Consider the following 8,042-nt stretch of genomic DNA (forward strand, 5'->3'; position numbering starts at 1 on the left):
CATCGGAGGGCCCTAGAGTCCTCATAGGGAGCATATTTTTAAAAAAAAAAAAAACCAGATGCAGAATCTCCTAACATAATACCCAAGACATCCAGGTCTCAATAAAAAATCATTCATCATTCCAGGAAAATCTCAACATGAATGAGAAAAGACAAGCAACAGATGCCAACACCAAGACTGGAGATGTATCAGAATGATCTGACAAGGATTTTGAAGCAACCTTCATAAGAACACCTCAGCAAGCAATTATGAACATGCTTGAAACAATGAGGAAAGGGTATCAGCATACAGAAGACAAAAATCGCAGCACACCAGCTGCACCCCACACTCACTGAGCTAGAATCGCTGCGTGTATTCAGCCACCAATTTTGTTTAGCTCCCTGGAGGGTCCAAGTTTGAGAGCAGCCAGGTTCGAGAACCAGGGCTCCAGCTCCATGGTTCTCAAGCTAAGGTGTCCATCAGAACCACCCAGAAAGCCTGATAAAGGCAGAGACCCAGGCCCGAGGCCACTTCAACAAGCCTGGGGCTCTGTGTTTCTGTTAGTGTCCAGCGATTCTGATAGACACCAAGTTTCAGAGCTGCTGCTTTACCAAAGAAATTTGGTAAATTTCTGACCAAAGAAATTTTTAGGTGACTCCCCTCATTTGAGGACGCTGCAAAATTCTTGACCTGAATGAGGAAAAAGCTGCATTTAAGTGACCTTGAAGCAAAAGGTAAAGTTTCAATCATAGTTAAAAAAAAAAAAAAAGTTTCAACCAAAGTTTAGCTACGGGTGCCGAGGATATAACGTGTTTAATCCGCCTGCCAAATTTAAGAAGAGAAAACCCACAGGCCTGGAGGGCCAGTGTGAAAATGTAGTTACAGGACAGGTTATGTGTGTTTATAGGAAAGAGCAGGGAGCGAGGGAATTCGTTACCTGTCACTTGGCCCGCGGGAGACATTAATCTTCCTTTTGGCAGAAAAAGAAAATGCTTCCACATGCCTCTTCCCACCAAAGAGACCCAAACAACAGGGGAAGAGTTTATACTCAACCAAGAAGGGACACAGCCAGGAGCCTCCCATTGTGCGCTGGGGGCTGACTTCCACCCAACGGCAACACCTCCTGGGCTGGACGTTTCTCAGCATTTAGGCGGGACCCTGGGGCTTGGGGCTCTGGGCTCTGGGCCAGAGAACCTGCCCTTGGGAATGGGGCCAGGAGAGGCCAGGGAAGGGCCTAAGGGGAAGGGGATGAGGGCTGGCCAGGGGAGCGCAAAGCCACCGCGGCGCCGGAAGTGCAGGAGCCCAGCAAGGACCAGCACCCCAGGAAGGAGGACCTGCGAAGCTTCTCTCCTGCCCAGTCTCCGCTTCCCGCTCTAACACTTGCTCACTAATGTCTCATGTCGCATCTACAGGTCAACAGTGTGGCCCCCCAGAGGGGTCCTTACTGTTGCAGCGGCCACACAGCAGCCCACCAGCCCCTGGGTCCCAGGCATGACCGCGATGGGGTGGGGGCTGAGACCACCACGTTCAATAGACCTAGAAAGACGGGCCTCAGTCTCCTCATCTGCAAAATGGAAACAACACCTACCCTCATGGGGCCACTGTCGATATTAAATAATAGGGTTGTCGGAAAAGTCATGACGTATTGTTTCTGCTTTTCGTTGCAAAAATGCGTCACGACTTTTCCGACAACCCAATAGTTAACATACCTAACATGCTGGGAGAGCGCTGAGTGCCCGATAAACATTCACTCTTGGTATTTTGAAAGATACTGCACAGCTGGTAATAGTGGATGCCCGAGCGGGACTGCCTGGGTTCGGCTAGGGGACCTATCCATTACTAAACGTGGCTTGTGAGCAAGTTACTCCATCTTTCTGTGCCATGGCGCGCCCACCTGTAAACCTCAGGTAACAGGAGTACCTTAACTCACGGCTGTTGGGAGGATTATCATTTCATATACAGAGCTTGGCATAGTGCCTGGAACATGGTGAGTGCTTTTTAAATGACAGTGACTATTACGGCAGCATTCCGTGATGTGGACAGCACAAGGCAGGTGTGCGGGGGGTCCCCGTGGCCCTTGCGGAGCTCGTAGCCTATACCAGGAGCCAAAAAATGCACAGACAGAGCCGGCAGGGAACAGCAGTCCAGAACACGGGGTGCGTGGCAATCCTGCAAGCACACAAAGGGCGTTTCTCTCTAATGCGCACCCCCAGAACATTCTGAATACAGGGCGCCCTGGGGAGCAAGTGCTCCCATTCTGCCCACCTCTTGGTGAGAGTCCTAGGTCTCATTCAACTCCCAAGGCTGATTTTTTCAACAGTTCTCCTGGACAGCGCTGCAGCTTCCAGAATAAAGGGGCAGCAGCACTGGCTTCAGTTCTCACGCGTGGACCGGAAGGGTCTAGGACGCCGAGTCTCATCGAAATGCTGCCGAAAACCGACCGGGTAACACGCAGGGTAGAGCAGTGGAGCGCTAGCGTGTTCCAACAGTCTGGGCACAGGGCTTGTGGAAGTGCCATTTTAAGTAACTTTTAAAGCCAGCTGCTGCAGTGCTTCAAAGGAAACATGATGCTGGATATAAAGACTGAAAGGGAAAGGTAAGCATCACAAGGTATTAATTAATCCCATGACGCAAGGTTCCTTCTGCTCAGATCACCTCCGCTTAAAGAAATATTTATCCAAAAAATTCAGAGAGGACTAGTGAAGACAGGCAACATACCACACTTCAGATTTGGTGATTTTGAGTCCTAACCAGGATTGAAAGGCGGGACCCAATGTGGTGGGAGCATGCACCGGAAGCTGGTTACCCCCTTTTTATTCCTCCCCAAGGAAACCAACGGCTATTCGAAACCCACAGAGCAGTCGTGCTGTCTGATTTGCAATTTTAGGAATCAGAGTAACACTACAGCTAGATTTTTTTAAGCAGGCACGTAAAGTGAAGGTAATACACTATTAGGCCTCTGACATAAGAGAACAGAGTGTATCACAATTCCAAGATTGGAACCATGAACAGGTGAAACTTAAATTGCAATTCGTAGGTCTAAATAACAATAAAAACAGCCAAGCGTTTGGCAGGCGCTCTACGAAGCACGTACACGCATGACTCATTAACTCTTCTCAGTGGGTGATATTTGTACCCTGTTTTTACAGATGAGGATACTACGGGCCACACAGCAAGTGAGGGGCACAGCAGGATTTGAACCCAGTTTGGTCCCCTGAATCCATGCTATGCTGTGCTGTCAACCATGCTCATGTCATAAAAATTATAACATTGCAAGTTAAAGGAAATGAAACAATGAATTGGGGGAAAGGGTATTGATTCATTAATGAGAATCAAAAAGGTTGAAAATGCTTCTACCAATAAATGATAATTACCTTTTCCTGAAATCGGCCATATGTTCTATAACCAAAGATTCTAATTGCATGCACGTCCATGAAAGGAATTCCATTTAATTCAGGAAAAATGCTACCTCAGCACTTCCTTTGAAAACAGCACTCTGTGGGGTGGGGGTGGGGCTTCCTCTTGGGATGCCAGAGAGTCCCTCAGGCCCCTGGGGACTGAGAGGTGCAGGCATAAAGCAAGAGAAACGTCGGGAAGGGACTGGGACCAGCTGAGGCATCTCCCAGTCTTGGGCAACATCGGAGGGCCCTAGAGTCCTCATAGGGAGCATCTTAAAGATTACATTCATTCATTCAAAACACACTTTCTATATGCAAGGTACTGCACTCAGAGCCATGGAAGACATAGGGGGCCCAGTGACAGGGACCCTGATGGTGACAATGGGGGCATGCAACCAGATGGGCGAGCCACTCTAATCCATAGCAGGGTCGGGTCAGTCCCTTCAACAGAGGATGGACTGGTAACATCCACTTCACTGAGTGACAGGGCACAGGCCTGAGAGGTGGGGGGCATCGCAGGGAGGGTGCAGGGGGTGGTAAGCAGTCCTGCTGGACTAAAGCACAGAGTGATCTAAGGGAATTGTTCAAAAACAGCCCTGAATATCATGCCAAGAATTCTGGGTCTCCTCATAGGCTTAGAAACTTCTAGTTTTTCTGAGTAAGAGGATAACATAATTAGATTTCAGGAAAATTAGCAGATCAGAAGTTTACAGGATAAAGTGGAGGCCTTCAGAAGGTTGCTGAAACAATATGATGAGATCACTCAGCAATATGACATTTACTGCTTTCAGACTTTCTACAGTTGGTCGTTTCTTCCACTTGACAAACATGTACCTGACGTTGGGGGAGGGGTTCTACCCAGAAGCACGGGACAGTCCCCCAAGGACACTCAGTGTCATGGGAGGAAGGCAGAGTTTGCTGGCACACTGTGCTCTGGCAATATGGCTCATCGCACGCGCACTCCTGCCCATGGGACTTGGACCCTGTCCACCAGGAAGCACAGCCCACTTCTGAGCTGGCCGATGGCCTGATACGACCAATGGGTGCGGGAGAGGTGAGCCTGTGCAACTTTGGAGGCCGGGCCCTAAGCGCTTCTGCCTCCACTGCTTAGAACACTCCCTCTTGAAAGCCGGCTGCCCAATGAAAGGGCCACCAGGTGACCTAGTGGAGCAACGTCCACGCGGAGGACCAGCTGTGTGACCGATGCTCTAGGGCCTTCCAGCCCAGCCCTGCCGCAGCCGAATGCAGACAAACTGAGTGATGCGTCCACAGTACAGGAAACAGAAGAACAGCCCAGCGCAGCACAGCCTGCACGCCTGACCCACAAACCAGAGCAATTAAGCAGGGGACGTGCTGAGCCATTGGGTTTGGAGGTCGTGTGTTAAGCAGCGACAGGTAACTGAAACCAGCCTGAGTTCAGTGAACTAGGGTGAGTCCTTGCTCTGCTCTTGGCGAGCTGTGCCCTGTGACGACGTCCCCCCAGGCCTCAGTCTCCCCATCTATAAAATGGGAAGGTCATACAAGGTGAGCTAAGGTGCTTTCCACTCCCCACAGTCTGTTCCATACGTGCGGGGGGGGGGCGCTGGGCAGCGAGTGCATGTATGGGGGAGCAACTACTTCCGGGTCAAGGGACACTGCCGGGGCCGGGTGAGAGTGCCACAGGGTGAGCGCAGAAGGAGGCTGCACCCGGGACAGCGCGCGGCTCCCAGTCAGGGCTCACTGGGTGTCAGCCACAGTCATTACTTTCTCATCTCGCCGGTTCTGTGACTCCTGACAAGTTAATCTCGCTGAGCCCCTTTTTTTTTTATCTGAAAATGCAGATAACACTAACATTCCTGTTTCCCCATGAGGAAAATTCTTCGTATGTGCAGGTCCCGTGCAAATCAAAAATCGCCTACAAATGTCAGGCGTGGCTGTGTTGTTAACACTCCCAGGACCCTTTGCACCATCGTCATTGGACATCTCCTCCTCACCCGCCGAGGAGAGACAGTGGCTTGGTGGCCCTGGCCACCAGGAAGGCACTGGGAGAGGGGGCGGCAAGGACAGAGGGGTCCCACAAGCTTGGGGCGAGGTGACATTTCATCACGCACCCCCACAAAGGGCAGTGAGTCAGGGGCCCCAGTGGAGCAGCGCCCAGCCCAGGGGTGTCTGGAAGCAGCCCGGCCTTAAAGGTTTGGAAAACTCCCTACGCAGAACCTGGGAGCCAAGCAAGCAGAGGACGCGCGGTGAGCCAGGAAGCCCCGCCTGGCACGGAGTGAACACGCCGTAACCACCACGAGAGGTGTGAGCATGGATCTGGGAGTCTGAAGTTGGTGCTCCCAGGTTCATGTCCCGGCGTGGGCGTTCGTAGCTATGTGCACCAAAGCAGGTGACAGCCTCCTTGAGCCCGTGTCCTTGTTTATAAGGGTGAGGGGACCTGCCTCTAGGGGATCAGAGAGAAGCACAGGAAGCCCTGCAGGTGAAAACATCTCAGCTTCCGCGGGACAGCCAGTCACTTGGTGTTTTCTTAAGTGACGCCCAGGTGCCTTCGGCCCTGGCCACCACCTTCCATGCTCTGCAGAGCCCTGAAAATCAGAGGCCTCCATCCGGTGTTGCTGCTGAAAAACTGCCAGCCTGTGGGAGAGAAGGACTCGGGCTCATCTTCCAGGGTCCCTGAAGAGGCAGCAATGACACATTCTGTAGCCTGTGCTTTTCCAGAAAAAGGGGCAGAGTCCGCGCATTTAACCCAGAAATCACAGCGACTGTGCAGCTCCACGGACCCTGCTCTGAGGGACATGCACCCACCCAGAAGCGTCACTTGCCGGATGCACGGGGGACAGGAAAGCTGCTGCCGCCACCTCTGCTCTGCTGACATGGTTTGAGTGTGAGGCTGTCCAGCTTTGATTACAGAGCTGGGAGTTGGGACCCCGTCCTGACAGGCAGCCTTGTTCTTTTCTCTCTGCTCTCCATTCTCAGAGCAGGACCCTAGTCCTCTGTGCCCACATTGGCCCTGGGAACACAGCCGGCACCAACTGTGGCCCCCTCCTCAGGGAGCACCACCGTGTGAGTCCAGGGGAGGGACTATAGGAACCGCTTCGCACAGCCCCCAGACATTTGGTTAGAAAAGAAACTCAGGGAAGATCCGGCAAGCTGCAGGCAAGCCTCAAGTTCAGTGTCTCCCAAAGCCTGGTCCTAGTCGCCTGCATCAAATCACACGGAATGCTCGTTAAAGGTCCACCGTCCTGAGCTCCCCCAAGATGCATCAAGTTAGAATTGGGGGCAGCAAGCAAGCACCAGATCTCTTAATACCTCGCCTGACGATTCTTAGGCAAGCTAGGTTTTGAAATCTAGTTGGGATCAAATGCAGAGACTGAGAAAAGAACAAAAGACTTAAAAACATTTTAATTCTTCTCTCTCTTGTTACTCTTCTTCCTGTGAAACAGACACTTGGTGAACCAAACGAGACAAAAGCCAAGTTCCCAGTTTATATATGTCCAAGAAAATGAAGTCATGACTGTGCCGAAAACTCATGCTTTAAAATATTGGGTTGTCGGAAAAGCCATGACGTATTTTTTTCTATGTTTTTTTGTGGCAAAAATGTGTCATGACTTTTCCGACAACCCAATAAAAAACCTGCTCACCAAAGCAACAGGCCTGGACAAAAATTAACCTAAACATCCCATCTCAGACCGACCAGGTCTATTCCGAGAAGCAAGATAAGATCTTGGCTGCAGCCCCACTCTGGTCCCAGCCTTACCCAGTAATTCAGCTGTGCATTCCACCTCCAGGCTCCATGTCTGGGGGGCAGGGGTGTCCTCCCTGCTCTAGCCAAGACGGCTGGGGGGAAGGTTACTCAGGAAAAGCAGCAAGACTCACCAATCCACACGTCTCCAAGAGAAGGAAACAAATCTCAAGGTAACCAACTGTCTTGGGCACACAGCACCAGAGAGACGGTTCAGGAATTGAAGGACTAGCCCGCTGGCTGGCTAGTCCTTGTGGGAGACGCTAACACCTGCATCTACAGAGTCATGAAGGGGAGGAAGGTAGAACCGTCTCCACACTGAAAATGCCACCTTGTCCACAGAGAAGCACCCTTCCCAGGGGATGGCCGCGGGAAGCCTGGCTGGAATTTCAGAAACCAGGCTCCTCACCCCAGAAAACATGTGTGTGTGTGGGGGGGGGAGGGGTGGCAGGCAGCTATGCACATGTGAGGGTCCAGAACGGAAGCTTTACGCACCCCTCCCCAAGGACAGCTCTGGGCTCTGGGCCCAGGGCTGAGAATCCCAGTCATCCCCCCAAATCCTCCAGCAGCAGCCCCCTGCCAGATGCTGACACTTAGCATTGCACCACCAAGCCAGCCAAAGGGTGGCTCTCACACCCCACCCCCGCCCTTCCACGACTGCTACTTGGAAAGGAGTCGTGGCAAACCAGGCAGTTGGTGACTGACACCTGGACCTGGTCACCAGGAACCTAAAATACACCCTGTATTATTTTCCTCAATCAGGAAGCAGGTATTCCCCTTTGAAAGACCTTCCTGAAAGCACCTCTCCCATGGGACCCCAGCAGGTAAATAACACCAGAGCGTCCCTAAAACAATTCTAAAGGACCAGGTGTCCGGGATTCATTCACCTGCCTACTGGCTTGTCCTCCTCCGGAGGGTCTGGGAAGGAACTCCATCAGCCCTGG

The sequence above is a fragment of the Hipposideros armiger genome, unplaced genomic scaffold (genome assembly GCF_001890085.2).
Source record: "Hipposideros armiger isolate ML-2016 unplaced genomic scaffold, ASM189008v1 scaffold_324, whole genome shotgun sequence".
Taxonomy (NCBI): domain Eukaryota; kingdom Metazoa; phylum Chordata; class Mammalia; order Chiroptera; family Hipposideridae; genus Hipposideros; species Hipposideros armiger.